The sequence below is a fragment of the Lepisosteus oculatus genome, unplaced genomic scaffold (genome assembly GCF_040954835.1).
Source record: "Lepisosteus oculatus isolate fLepOcu1 unplaced genomic scaffold, fLepOcu1.hap2 HAP2_SCAFFOLD_48, whole genome shotgun sequence".
Classification (NCBI taxonomy): domain Eukaryota; kingdom Metazoa; phylum Chordata; class Actinopteri; order Semionotiformes; family Lepisosteidae; genus Lepisosteus; species Lepisosteus oculatus.
In genome coordinates this window covers 575,043-589,328 of record NW_027168020.1, presented here as the reverse complement: position 1 = coordinate 589,328, position 14,286 = coordinate 575,043, and the positions used below count along the sequence as shown (strand labels likewise).

The following is a 14,286-nucleotide window of genomic DNA, read 5'->3' as shown; positions in this document are numbered from 1 at the left end:
GACAAAAACCTCCAGTGCACAGCACTCTGGAAACATTTCGGGGCTTTCGTGTGTTTATTTCAGCACGTAAAGCGCACCGGTCCAACACGTCGGCCGGGCGCGCGGCGCCTCCGCCCTCTTGTGGCCTTGCGGCATCAGAGCAAGAGGCTCCTTCTCGCTGCCCTTCCGCTGTGTTGCAGGGCCCCGAGAGGGAACCCGGAGCGCGCACTTTGTGGGGGGCGGGGGACCGCGTTCGCGCTCTGCCCCCGGTCTCTTGCGCGAGTACTAAATCTCACGGACAGGGGGGCCTCGTCATTGATTGTTACAGGTGAGACGGGGATTAGGAGGAGACCCCGACTGATGGGTAAAGGGGAGCACTAACACCAGAGGGACACCCCCGGCGTCTCTTTTTGAGAGACGCCCTGGGGTTTCCTAATGGCCAAGGAGGGTCGGGACCTCGGTTTGACCTCTGTTTGTGCAGCAGAGTGTCGCCATCAGGAGGCTGGGGCGTAAGAGAGCCACACTGCCCGCAGGGTGAGCGCTCCCTACTGGTCCCAGTCACACCTCTTGCAGGAGCAGCAGCAACCGGAGCTTTTCCGGGGTGGAATCTCCCATCCGGGTGCCGGCCAGGCTCACACCTGCTGGGCTGCCCCGGGGGTGAGCCCAGTCGAGAGTCGCAGGGCCAGATCTAGTCACCGGGGAGAAACGATACAAGTGAAGGACTGCTCGGCTCTCGGCACTTGAAAAGACCGACAAATGTCTCGTTCCCGCCGGAGCTGAATGTACCCGCATGTGTGGTGTCGTCTTCTTCCCCCGCCCCGCTGTGTTTGCTGTATTGTCTCTGAAGCCGGCCCCCCCGAGACGAGACGGGCTGTTCCTGTGCCCCAATTAACACTTTACAGGTGCCATTCCCCGGCATTGTGGCCATTGTCGGTGCTCACACGCGATAAGATAAGGCGGAGGAGAGCGGGGCATGCCCAGCGGCAGACATTCAAGGAGGGGGCAGTGCGAGGTGAGGTGAGGTGCGACACGCCGGAGCCCCGACGCAGCTAATGCGGAGCACTTGTTGGACTGGCATCGAAAGGACGTGTGCGCACGGAGCGAGCCTTCCCTGCGGCGGAGCGCGGGAACTTTCTCCCCCCCTCCCACTGCAGGAGTTGTGTGCACTGCAGCGGTGCCGAGAGAAAAGCACAGAAGGCAGCAGGCTCTGGAGAGCAGCTAAGAGACGGAGCCTTGTGGGCAGGCGAGCAGGCCCGTTTTTTGGAAATTGCTGAAAAGGTTTGTTCGGTGTGTGGCAGGCGCACGTCGCGAGCTTGCGTGGCGATCTGCCGGTCTGGAGTTATGCAAATGAGGCCGAATTGCATCCCGGGACATGCTGCGAATGCGCAACGGCGACTGCAGATGTGTAGGAAACGGCGCGCTCGTTTTCTCGTTTTGCCCACACTTTTCAGTGTTAGTGTGGCGTGTGAGTGTGTGAAAGAGTGGGCCCAGCAGGAGGCGGTGGTGTGCGGGGCGAGGAGGTGGCCTAGGCTGCGCGATTTGTGCTGTGGGTGCGGGCCGCTTGCAGGGGCCTGTTTAACTCATACTTACCTGGCAGGGGAGATACCTTGATCAGCCTGTAGGTGGAGTAGTTGGATTGTTTTTCTTTTGTTGGAAACAGTGTTCGATTTGCGGTTTTTGAAATGGCAACCTTTGGATCCCGTAAGAATGCTGTACGTTTTGAGCTCTTGGATGACCTCTTCATGGATCGTATGCAGTTCAGCAGAAAAGTGTTACAGAAGGAACTTGGCTTTGAACCTCGGCACTTGGATTTCATCTTCGCTCTCCCAGGTCAGAAAGCATTTGAGGTTGTATTTGCTACCTATCCTCTGTTTGAACAATGCGTGGATGTGTTTGAGGCAAAAAGAGGCAAAGTTCCTGCACTTGAGAAGATCAACTTGCAGCCTCTGACACAGAGAGAGAGGAAAACGGTGCATGTTGTTATGTTCTCGGAACTGGCAAAGACGGAGGACATTCACACCTGGCTTAACCAGTACTGCACCGTCCACCATGGAACTGAGGTTAGAGATGTTGATGGTATAAAAACAGGAGCAAGGAAATTCGAGGTTCGCTTGCTACCGGACAGCGTAAATGGAGGCTTAAGGCACCTGCCCTCTACAATCCGGCTGGGCGCCTGCAATGGCTATGTGTTTTATGTGGGACAACCAAAGGTGTGTCGGCGCTGTGGTGCTGTGGGACACCTGGCATCGTCCTGCACTGTGAAATGCTGCAAGACCTGTGGCAAACAGGGACATTTAGCCTCTGACTGTTCAATGCTGCCAAAGTGCAATTTATGTGACTCGGAAGGACACGTTTTTAAGAACTGCCCTCACGCCTACGCCAATAAACTCAAAATGAGAAAGGATGAGGCAGTGCTTGTTTCAGCCAAACCGGCCCGAAAATCCAAAGCAAACAACAAGTCAAACAAAGAACCCTTGTTGGACAAAGACTCTCAGCCTCCAGCCAGGATCAGTCCTGCTGTGGCTCCGGGGCCGGTGGAAGAGAAATCCACTATGCCCCCACAACCGCAGACTGCACCAGACAAGCACGAGGGTTTGAAAACCCCCGAGAACAGCGAGGACCCCTCCCCCACTCCTGCTCCTCAGAACGAGGGCCAGTGTGGGGCCCCCCGGTGGAGCGGGTCCAGCGAGGATACCCAGGATTCAGCGGAGCTGCTTTTCTCAGACTCTGCAAGTGCTACAGATGCCCTCCTCTCCTCCATCCAGTCCATCACAGAGGATCTGCAGCAGCTGGTGGGTGAGGGGGAAGAGGAGACTGGTGCATCGGCTGCACCCCTTTCCCCTCAGTGCTCCCAGGAGCTGGACTTGAGGAAAAGGAAAAATGACTCTGTTTTCTCCCCGAGCGAGGAGGAAGGAGAGCATGGCGATGGGGACAGCTGGAACCTCTCCACCCCTCCCTCTACCCCCTTCCTTGAAATGGACTCTGTGAACGCTTTTACTGCTGCCACCCTGATGAAGGCTCATTCAGAGGATGGCTGGCAGGAAATTGGTAAGAAGAAAAAGAAAAAGGTAACAGGTGAGACCGAAGAGAAATGTGTTTTGTAAAGACTGGTTCCACTTTCTTATGTAATATGGCTCTTAACATAATTTCTCTTAACACAAGAGGTATCAATGACAGAGTTAAATGCCAGTCTGTCTTTGATTACCTCCAGCAGAGAGAGGGAGACGTGTTGATGTTGCAGGAGTGTGCTTTAGCCTATCAAGAGAGGTATAAAAGTTTTGAAGATAGGTGGGATAAAGGGCTTTCTGTTTGGTCAGGGGACAATAACAACAGAGCCTCTGGCGTGGCCATTCTTTTCAAAGGATGGGCATTCAAATTGAAAAGTATTCAGAGGGTCATAGATGGCAGGTTGCTGTGTGTGGATGTGGAATGGGGGACCGTTAACCTGCGGCTAATCAATGTGTATTGCCCTACTGACGTAGAAGGAAGGGTGGAGCTACTCAAGGCACTCTCCCCCCTATTGTTATGCAGCACAGACGTGATAGTGGGAGGGGATTTTAATTGTATCTTAGAGCACACAGACAGGCAGTCTAGCTCGCCGATAAAATTGGATTCCAGCTCACTGGCCCTGCAAAACTTAGTTCAAGACTTTAAACTCTCAGACACATATAGATGTATATATCCCACAACAGCAGGATATACATGGTCAGGGAGGAATAGCAGCTCCAGAATTGACTATTGCTTTGTCTCAGAGAGAGTGAAAGTTGTTGGGGTCACTCTTCAGCCTGTCTTCTTCTCAGATCATCAGGCTTTAGGGTGTAGAGTGGAACTCCAGGGCGGGACTGTCTTTGGCCCAGGCCTCTGGAAACTCAACACAAAGCTGCTAGAGAACGAGGGGGTAGTATCCCGCTACAAGGAGAAACTATCACAGTGGCTGTCCTTGCAGTGTCTGTACGGGTCAGTAGGAGAGTGGTGGGAGGAGGTGATGGTGAGGACAAAGGCCTTTTTCATGGCTGAGGGAAGGAAGGCTGCTGCCAGACGGAGAGGAGTGCTAGCCAGGAAACAGAGGCAGCTGCAGCGTCTCTACACGATGCTGCACAGTGGCTTCGATGTGCTCGAGGATATCGCCCTTTTAAAAAAGGACATCCGGAGCATAGCCGAAGAAAGTAGTCGAGGAGTGCTGTTAAGAAGCAGAGTGCAGTTCTTGGAAGAAAATGAGAAGTGTACTCGCTTCTTTTTCAGGAAAGTGGTAGGCTCCAAGACTGTCATGGAAAGTGTAGTTGATGAGGAGGGACGAGAGAGAACAGAGCCGAGTGCTATCCTCTCCTGCACCGAGGCCTTCTACTCAAGACTGTACAGCTCTACAGAGGTAAAGGATGAAGATATTCATTTTTTTACCTCAAAGCTAGAAAACATTTTGAGTGAAGAAGATAGGGAAGTACTTGAGAGGGATTTGACAGTAGAAGAGCTGAGACAGGCTATGGAGAGCTTACAGAAGGGGAAAACTCCGGGTGCTGACGGGCTCCCTAAAGAATTTTATTGCACCTTTTGGGATCTGCTTCAGGATCCGCTACTGCTCCTATTCGAGGAAAGCTACAAGACAGAATTGCTGCCTGACTCCTTAAGAGAAGGCACTATCTCTCTCTTGTTTAAGAAAGGAGCAAAAAATGACATAAAGAACTGGAGACCCCTCAGCCTGTTAGGCGTGGACACTAAGATCCTGTCCAAAGCCCTTTTCCTGCGCCTACAAAATGTAGTGGCCTCACTGGTAGGGAAAGAACAGACTTGTGGGATAGCAGGACGCCTGATGAGCGACAACCTGGCCTTGTTGAGGGATGTCTGTCTGTACTCTGAGGATCGCTCCCTCCCTCTGTGCATTTTAGGTGTAGACCTAGAAAAGGCCTTTGACCGCCTAAACCGGCAGTACTTAACATCGGTACTTGAGCACATGAAGTTTGGCCCCATCATGAGAAAGTGGATTAACCTGCTGTACACAGGTAGCAACAGCAGAGTCATGGTTAATGGCAATAGATCACGCACCTTTGAAGTCTGTTCAGGGGTGAGGCAGGGCTGCCCATTATCCCCCTTGTTATTCGTTTTGGCTATGGAGCCCTTAGCCTGTGCCTTGCGCCAGGATCAGGCCATTAATGGGATACCAGTGCCTGGAAGTGGGGGAGGAGAGGTAAAGACATCTCTATACATGGATGACGTCACCCTGCTCCTCTCTGACAATGCCTCAATTAGCAGAGCTCTGCAGTGCTGTGATCGGTTCTCTTTGGCTTCCTCCGCAAAAATTAACACATCTAAGAGTGAGATTTTTTATCAGAACTGGAGGGAGCCAAAAGAAGGACATGATCTCAGGCTGCAAGAGAAGAGAATTAAGGTCCTGGGGGTGTATTTTGGAGAAGAGATGGGAACAGTAAATTGGCAGAACAAATTGCCAATCTTAAACAAAAAACTGATGCAATGGAAGGACCGAGACCTCACCATGACAGGGAAGGTGCTGGTCATCAAAGCCGAGCTCTTGCCTGTCTTGAATTTTCTGGCTTCTACCTTCCCAATCCCACACCGTGTTGCGGCGGTGCTGAGGAGATTGATGTTTCAATTTCTATGGGGTGGGAAGCAGGAAAGACTCAGAAGGGAAATAATGTACAGGCCGCTACCCTCAGGGGGGAAGTCTGTCCCAGATATTGCTACGAAGCTGCTGTGCATTTTCCTGGCCTCTGTGCTGAGAGGCTTTGCAACAGCACCTGCAGCGCGTACCTGGACTTATTTTTCCAGGCTCTGGGTAGGTAGGGAGGTGTTCAGAGTGTGGGGTGTCAGACCCAAGCTGGACGTCCCACTCTCTGACACATGCCCTGCAATTTATGGGACAGTTAAAAGTTTTCTAAGATCTCACCCAATTGGCCATATTCCCCTCCGAGATGTCAGCGTCCAAAAACTGGAAGATTTCGTAGCACCCCAGAACAATAGGCAGACCCCTGTGGGCATTTTAACATCAGCCCAAACAAGGAAGGTGTGGAAACACACATCCTCTAAATTTCTGTGCAACATTCACAGAGATTTAGCCTGGAGTGTCGTCCACCAGTGCTTACCGGTACGAACTTTCTTGTACCGTAGGGGCCTCACCCCCAGCCCTCGCTGCGTTAGGGTGGGCTGCGGCGAGGAGGAGACTGTGACCCATCTCCTGTGGTCCTGCTTTTTTGCTAAGGCCTTCTGGGCCCAGTTTGAAGATTGGTTGCAGGCTCTCTCGCCCCAATTTACCCTGACCGCTGCTTTCGTTAGATACGGCATCTCTCCTGTCAAGCTTCCTCCTGACGTGTTTGACAGGATCTGGGCCGTGGTGAACAGTGGGAAAGACGCCCTGTGGAGAGTGAGGAACATGGGGCTGTTCAAAGGCATCGAGGTCCCAGTCAAGGCAGCAGGTAGCCTGGCCCTGTTCATCACCCGAGAGAACTATTACCTCAGAGATCTGTGGAGAGAAGGGAGGGAGGAAGCAGAAAATCTGTGGGAAATAGAGAGCATAGGTCAACATCTCAAGAAACTGTGAAAAACATTATCATGTTTAAATAAAGAATGTGATTTGCACCAGAAAAAAAGAAAATTGTTGCTATGTAACTGTTACCGTGTCAAAATGTAATGAGATGTGATCATATATACTGTTTTAAGTATGTATATTAATGTAAAGCTTTCTGATTTGTGATTTCCTGTATTTTTTTGTGAAAAGAAAATAAAGTCCTTAAAAATCGAAATCGGTTCACCCAGGGCGAGGCTCGGCCATTGCACTCCGGCTGTGCTGACCCCTGCGAATTCCCCAAATGTGGGAATCTCGACTGCATAATTTCTGGTAGTGGGGGACTGCGTTCGCGCTCTCCCCTGATGTGCTTGGTCCAAAATCAGATACGGGAGGGTTAGGACACCACGAGCTGCGTGGCTGCGGAAGGATCCCGGTTCGACAGGAGTGGACGCCGCTGCTGGTTCTCGCTGGCTTTTAGTTAGGGGTCCGGAGAAGCATCTCAAGCTAGTTCCACTACTCTTTCCGGACGTTCATTCCCTTTTCAAAGTCAGTCGTTTTGCTGTAGTCTGTGTTCTTTAGGCTGATTATCGAGGTTAGCCTTTATTTGGTCATGGGGGGCCTCGGTACTGTATGATGAGTCTAAAGACAGTTTCACCCGTTTTCTGATTGCTCGGTTCTGTACCAGTGCAGACATGTCAAACAGTGAATGGCTGTACCTCTATTGTATCCGTGCTCAATGAATGAAATCGGTAACAAATGAATATATGTCTAGTTATACGAAAAACGAGTGGTTTATCGATTCATCTTCATTTGCAGATTTAGAGGCAGCTTCGATATTCGTTTTACAGACGGGTTTTTTTTTTTGAATATGGGTCACACACATGCCACAGCAACAAAACATCTCTAGAGATGAGGCTATAGATCACCTTTCCATCCTGCAGGTTTTCCTCCCAAAGCCTACGGCACCAACGGCGACCCCTGCTGGCCGGGAGAGCAAAAGCTTCCAGCACCTGGTATTCCCAGGCAGTCTCCCATCCAAGTACTAACCAGGCCCGACGCTGCTTAGCTTCCGAGATCAGACGAGATCGGGCGTGTTCAGGGTGGTGTGGCCGTAAGCGAAAGCCCAGGCGCCTGACTCGCTACTTGAAGCTGTGTGTGGCGGGGGTTCCGTGCCCCCCGAGCGGGACTGAAGGATCGTTCGTGTGCAACTCTTTGGAAAGGAGCTGCTTTCCAAATCGCATTGCGTGCCTGGATGTTGGCGAATGCGCTCCCTTGTGTTGGCTCGTCCCGCACTGGAGGAGGACAAACAATCTGCACGGAGGAGCACCAGGCAAGTCTTCACCAGACAAAAACCTCCAGTGCACAGCACTCTGGAAACATTTCGGGGCTTTCGCGTGTTTATTTCAGCACGTAAAGCGCACCGGTCCAACACGTCGGCCGGGCGCGCGGCGCCTCCGCCCTCTTGTGGCCTTGCGGCGTCAGAGCAAGAGGCTCCTTCTCGCTGCCCTTCCGCTGTGTTGCAAGACCCGGAGCGCGCACTTTGTGGGGGGCGGGGGACCGCGTTCGCGCTCTGCCCCCGGTCTCTTGCGCGAGTACTAAATCTCACGGACAGGGGGGCCTCGTCATTGATTGTTACAGGTGAGACGGGGATTAGGAGGAGACCCTGACTGATGGGTAAAGGGGAGCACTAACACCAGAGGGACACCCCCGGCGTCTCTTTTTGAGAGACGCCCTGGGGTTTCCTAATGGCCAAGGAGGGTCGGGACCTCGGTTTGACCTCTGTTTGTGCAGCAGAGTGTCGCCATCAGGAGGCTGGGGCGTAAGAGAGCCACACAGCCCGCAGGGTGAGCGCTCCCTACTGGTCCCAGTCACACCTCTTGCAGGAGCAGCAGCAACCGGAGCTTTTCCGGGGTGGAATCTCCCATCCGGGTGCCGGCCAGGCTCACACCTGCTGGGCTGCCCCGGGGGTGAGCCCAGTCGAGAGTCGCAGGGCCAGATCTAGTCACCGGGGAGAAATGATACAAGTGAAGGATTGCTCGGCTCTCGGCACTTGAAAAGACCGACAAATGTCTCGTTCCCGCCGGAGCTGAATGTACCCGCATGTGTGGTGTCGTCTTCTTCCCCCGCCCCGCTGTGTTTGCTGTATTGTCTCTGAAGCCGGCCCCCCCGAGACGAGACGGGCTGTTCCTGTGCCCCAATTAACACTTTACAGGTGCCATTCCCCGGCATTGTGGCCATTGTCGGTGCTCACACGCGATAAGATAAGGCGGAGGAGAGCGGGGCATGCCCAGCGGCAGACATTCAAGGAGGGGGCAGGGCGAGGTGAGGTGAGGTGCGACACGCCGGAGCCCCGACGCAGCTAATGCGGAGCACTTGTTGGACTGGCATCGAAAGGACGTGTGCGCACGGAGCGAGCCTTCCCTGCGGCGGAGCGCGGGAACTTTCTCCCCCCCTCCCGCTGCAGGAGTTGTGTGCGCTGCAGCGGTGCCGAGAGAAAAGCACAGAAGGCAGCAGGCTCTGGAGAGCAGGTAAGAGACGGAGCCTTGTGGGCAGGCGAGCAGGCCCGTTTTTTGGAAATTGCTGAAAAGGTTTGTTCGGTGTGTGGCAGGCGCACGTCGCGAGCTTGCGTGGCGATCTGCCGGTCTGGAGTTATGCAAATGAGGCCGAATTGCATCCCGGGACATGCTGCGAATGCGCAACGGCGACTGCAGATGTGTAGGAAACGGCACGCTCGTTTTCTCGTTTTGCCCACACTTTTGAGTGTCAGTGTGGCGTTTGAGTGTGTGAAAGAGTGGGCCCAGCAGGAGGCGGTGGCGTGCGGGGCGAGGAGGTGGCCTAGGCTGCGCGATTTGTGCTGTGGGTGCGGGCCGCTTGCAGGGGCCTGTTTAACTCATACTTACCTGGCAGGGGAGATACCTTGATCAAGAAGGAGGTTCACCCAGGGCGAGGCTCGGCCATTGCACTCCGGCTGTGCTGACCCCTGCGAATTCCCCAAATGTGGGAATCTCGACTGCATAATTTGTGGTAGTGGGGGACTGCGTTCGCGCTCTCCCCTGATGTGCTTGGTCCAAAATCAGATACGGGAGGGTTAGGACACCACGAGCTGCGTGGCTGCGGAAGGATCCCGGTTCGACAGGAGTGGACGCCGCTGCTGGTTCTCGCTGGCTTTTAGTTAGGGGTCCGGAGAAGCATGTCAAGCTAGTTCCACTACTCCTTCCGGACGTTCATTCCCTTTTCAAAGTCAGTCGTTTTGCTGTAGTCTGCGTTCTTTAGGCTGATTATCGAGGTTAGCCTTTATTTGGTCATGGGGGGCCTCGGTACTGTATGCTGAGTCTAAAGACAGTTTCACCCGTTTTCTGATTGCTCGGTTCTGTACCAGTGCAGACATGTCAAACAGTGAATGGCTGTACCTCTATTGTATCCGTGCTCAATGAATGAAATCGGTAACAAATGAATATATGTCTAGTTATACGAAAAACGAGTGGTTTATCGACTCATCTTCATTTGCAGATTTAGAGGCAGCTTCGATATTCGTTTTACAGATGGGTTTTTTTTTTTGAATATGGGTCACACACATGCCACAGCAACAAAACATCTCTAGAGATGAGGCTATAGATCACCTTTCCATCCTGCAGGTTTTCCTCCTAAAGCCTACGGCACCAACGGCGACCCCTGCTGGCTGGGAGAGCAAAAGCTTACAGCACCTGGTATTCCCAGGCAGTCTCCCATCCAATTACTAACCAGGCCCAATGCTGCTTAGCTTCCAAGATCAGATGAGATCAGGCGTGTTCAGGGTGGTGTGGCCGTAAGCAAAAGCCCCGGCGCCTGACTCGCTACTTGAAGCTGTGTGTGGCGGGGGTTCCGTGCCCCCCGAGCGGGACTGAAGGATCGTTCGTGTGCAACTCTTTGGAAAGGAGCTGCTTTCCAAATCGCATTGCGTGCCTGGATGTTGGCGAATGCGCTCCCTTGTGTTGGCTCGTCCCGCACTGGAGGAGGACAAACAATCTGCACGGAGGAGCACCAGGCAAGTCTTCACCAGACAAAAACCTCCAGTGCACAGCACTCTGGAAACATTTCGGGGCTTTCGCGTGTTTATTTCAGCACGTAAAGCGCACCGGTCCAACACGTCGGCCGGGCGCGCGGCGCCTCCGCCCTCTTGTGGCCTTGCGGCGTCAGAGCAAGAGGCTCCTTCTCGCTGCCCTTCCGCTGTGTTGCAGGGCCCCGAGAGGGAACCCGGAGCGCGCACTTTGTGGGGGGCGGGGGACCGCGTTCGCGCTCTGCCCCCGGTCTCTTGCGCGAGTACTAAATCTCACGGACAGGGGGGCCTCGTCATTGATTGTTACAGGTGAGACGGGGATTAGGAGGAGACCCCGACTGATGTGTAAAGGGGAGCACTAACACCAGAGGGACACCCCCGGCGTCTCTTTTTGAGAGACGCCCTGGGGTTTCCTAATGGCCAAGGAGGGTCGGGACCTCGGTTTGACGCCTCCCCCGAAGGACGGCGCCTGTTTGTGCAGCAGAGTGTCGCCATCAGGAGGCTGGGGCGTAAGAGAGCCACACAGCCCGCAGGGTGAGCGCTCCCTACTGGTCCCCGTCACACCTCTTGCAGGAGCAGCAGCAACCGGAGCTTTTCCGGGGTGGAATCTCCCATCCGGGTGCCGGCCAGGCTCACACCTGCTGGGCTGCCCCGGGGGTGAGCCCAGTCGAGAGTCGCAGGGCCAGATCTAGTCACCGGGGAGAAACGATACAAGTGAAGGATTGCTCGGCTCTCGGCACTTGAAAAGACCGACAAATGTCTCGTTCCCGCCGGAGCTGAATGTACCCGCATGTGTGGTGTCGTCTTCTTCCCCCGCCCCGCTGTGTTTGCTGTATTGTCTCTGAAGCCGGCCCCCCCGAGACGAGACGGGCTGTTCCTGTGCCCCAATTAACACTTTACAGGTGCCATTCCCCGGCATTGTGGCCATTGTCGGTGCTCACACGCGATAAGATAAGGCGGAGGAGAGCGGGGCATGCCCAGCGGCAGACATTCAAGGAGGGGGCAGTGCGAGGTGAGGTGAGGCCCCGACGCAGCTAATGCGGAGCACTTGTTGGACTGGCATCGAAAGGACGTGTGCGCACGGAGCGAGCCTTCCCTGCGGCGGAGCGCGGGAACTTTCTCCCCCCCTCCCGCTGCAGGAGTTGTGTGCGCTGCAGCGGTGCCGAGAGAAAAGCACAGAAGGCAGCAGGCTCTGGAGAGCAGGTAAGAGACGGAGCCTTGTGGGCAGGCGAGCAGGCCCGTTTTTTGGAAATTGCTGAAAAGGTTTGTTCGGTGTGTGGCAGGCGCACGTCGTGAGCTTGCGTGGCGATCTGCCGGTCTGGAGTTATGCAAATGAGGCCGAATTGCATCCCGGGACATGCTGCGAATGCACAACGGCGACTGCAGATGTGTAGGAAACGGCGCGCTCGTTTTCTCGTTTTGCCCACACTTTTGAGTGTTAGTGTGGCGTGTGAGTGTGCGAAAGAGTGGGCCCAGCAGGAGGCGGTGGCGTGCGGGGCGAGGAGGTGGCCTAGGCTGCGCGATTTGTGCTGTGGGTGCGGGCTGCTTGCAGGGGCCTGTTTAACTCATACTTACCTGGCAGGGGAGATACCTTGATCAAGAAGGAGGTTCACCCAGGGCGAGGCTCGGCCATTGCACTCCGGCTGTGCTGACCCCTGCGAATTCCCCAAATGTGGGAATCTCGACTGCATAATTTCTGGTAGTGGGGGACTGCGTTCGCGCTCTCCCCTGATGTGCTTGGTCCAAAATCAGATACGGGAGGGTTAGGACACCACGAGCTGCGTGGCTGCGGAAGGATCCCGGTTCGACAGGAGTGGACGCCGCTGCTGGTTCTCGCTGGCTTTTAGTTAGGGGTCCGGAGAAGCATCTCAAGCTAGTTCCACTACTCCTTCCGGACGTTCATTCCCTTTTCAAAGTCAGTCGTTTTGCTGTAGTCTGTGTTCTTTAGGCTGATTATCGAGGTTAGCCTTTATTTGGTCATGGGGGGCCTCGGTACTGTATGATGAGTCTAAAGACAGTTTCACCCGTTTTCTGATTGCTCGGTTCTGTACCAGTGCAGACATGTCAAACAGTGAATGGCTGTACCTCTATTGTATCCGTGCTCAATGAATGAAATCGGTAACAAATGAATATATGTCTAGTTATACGAAAAACGAGTGGTTTATCGATTCATCTTCATTTGCAGATTTAGAGGCAGCTTCGATATTCGTTTTACAGACGGGTTTTTTTTTTTGAATATGGGTCACACACATGCCACAGCAACAAAACATCTCTAGAGATGAGGCTATAGATCACCTTTCCATCCTGCAGGTTTTCCTCCCAAAGCCTACGGCACCAACGGCGACCCCTGCTGGCCGGGAGAGCAAAAGCTTCCAGCACCTGGTATTCCCAGGCAGTCTCCCATCCAAGTACTAACCAGGCCCGACGCTGCTTAGCTTCCGAGATCAGACGAGATCGGGCGTGTTCAGGGTGGTGTGGCCGTAAGCGAAAGCCCAGGCGCCTGACTCGCTACTTGAAGCTGTGTGTGGCGGGGGTTCCGTGCCCCCCGAGCGGGACTGAAGGATCGTTCGTGTGCAACTCTTTGGAAAGGAGCTGCTTTCCAAATCGCATTGCGTGCCTGGATGTTGGCGAATGCGCTCCCTTGTGTTGGCTCGTCCCGCACTGGAGGAGGACAAACAATCTGCACGGAGGAGCACCAGGCAAGTCTTCACCAGACAAAAACCTCCAGTGCACAGCACTCTGGAAACATTTCGGGGCTTTCGCGTGTTTATTTCAGCACGTAAAGCGCACCGGTCCAACACGTCGGCCGGGCGCGCGGCGCCTCCGCCCTCTTGTGGCCTTGCGGCGTCAGAGCAAGAGGCTCCTTCTCGCTGCCCTTCCGCTGTGTTGCAAGACCCGGAGCGCGCACTTTGTGGGGGGCGGGGGACCGCGTTCGCGGTCTGCCCCCGGTCTCTTGCGCGAGTACTAAATCTCACGGACAGGGGGGCCTCGTCATTGATTGTTACAGGTGAGACGGGGATTAGGAGGAGACCCTGACTGATGGGTAAAGGGGAGCACTAACACCAGAGGGACACCCCCGGCGTCTCTTTTTGAGAGACGCCCTGGGGTTTCCTAATGGCCAAGGAGGGTCGGGACCTCGGTTTGACCTCTGTTTGTGCAGCAGAGTGTCGCCATCAGGAGGCTGGGGCGTAAGAGAGCCACACAGCCCGCAGGGTGAGCGCTCCCTACTGGTCCCCGTCACACCTCTTGCAGGAGCAGCAGCAACCGGAGCTTTTCCGGGGTGGAATCTCCCATCCGGGTGCCGGCCAGGCTCACACCTGCTGGGCTGCCCCGGGGGTGAGCCCAGTCGAGAGTCGCAGGGCCAGATCTAGTCACCGGGGAGAAACGATACAAGTGAAGGATTGCTCGGCTCTCGGCACTTGAAAAGACCGACAAATGTCTCGTTCCCGCCGGAGCTGAATGTACCCGCATGTGTGGTGTCGTCTTCTTCCCCCGCCCCGCTGTGTTTGCTGTATTGTCTCTGAAGCCGGCCCCCCCGAGACGAGACGGGCTGTTCCTGTGCCCCAATTAACACTTTACAGGTGCCATTCCCCGGCATTGTGGCCATTGTCGGTGCTCACACGCGATAAGATAAGGCGGAGGAGAGCGGGGCATGCCCAGCGGCAGACATTCAAGGAGGGGGCAGTGCGAGGTGAGGTGAGGCCCCGACGCAGCTAATGCGGAGCACTTGTTGGACTGGCATCGAAAGGACGTG

At 54.7% G+C, this 14,286-nt stretch overlaps 5 non-coding genes and 1 pseudogene across 5 annotated transcripts; 3 read left to right on the top strand and 3 right to left on the bottom strand.

Annotated features, from left to right (window-relative positions):
- Nucleotides 1–6,688: 6,688 nt before the first annotated feature.
- Nucleotides 6,689–6,858, top strand: LOC138230158 (U1 spliceosomal RNA). Its single transcript, XR_011186199.1, has one exon. It is a non-coding gene; the product is annotated as a U1 spliceosomal RNA (small nuclear RNA).
- A 636-nt stretch (nucleotides 6,859–7,494) lies between these two features.
- Nucleotides 7,495–7,613, bottom strand: LOC138230079 (5S ribosomal RNA). The gene has a single exon (XR_011186127.1). It is a non-coding gene; the product is annotated as a 5S ribosomal RNA (ribosomal RNA).
- A 1,775-nt stretch (nucleotides 7,614–9,388) lies between these two features.
- On the top strand, nucleotides 9,389–9,552 carry LOC138230098 (U1 spliceosomal RNA). The gene has a single exon (XR_011186143.1). It is a non-coding gene; the product is annotated as a U1 spliceosomal RNA (small nuclear RNA).
- A 636-nt stretch (nucleotides 9,553–10,188) lies between these two features.
- Nucleotides 10,189–10,307, bottom strand: LOC138230095 (5S ribosomal RNA; annotated as a pseudogene).
- A 1,792-nt stretch (nucleotides 10,308–12,099) lies between these two features.
- LOC138230100 (U1 spliceosomal RNA) lies at nucleotides 12,100–12,263 on the top strand. The gene has a single exon (XR_011186145.1). It is a non-coding gene; the product is annotated as a U1 spliceosomal RNA (small nuclear RNA).
- A 636-nt stretch (nucleotides 12,264–12,899) lies between these two features.
- LOC138230078 (5S ribosomal RNA) lies at nucleotides 12,900–13,018 on the bottom strand. Its single transcript, XR_011186126.1, has one exon. It is a non-coding gene; the product is annotated as a 5S ribosomal RNA (ribosomal RNA).
- Between the last annotated feature and the right edge of the window lie 1,268 nt (nucleotides 13,019–14,286).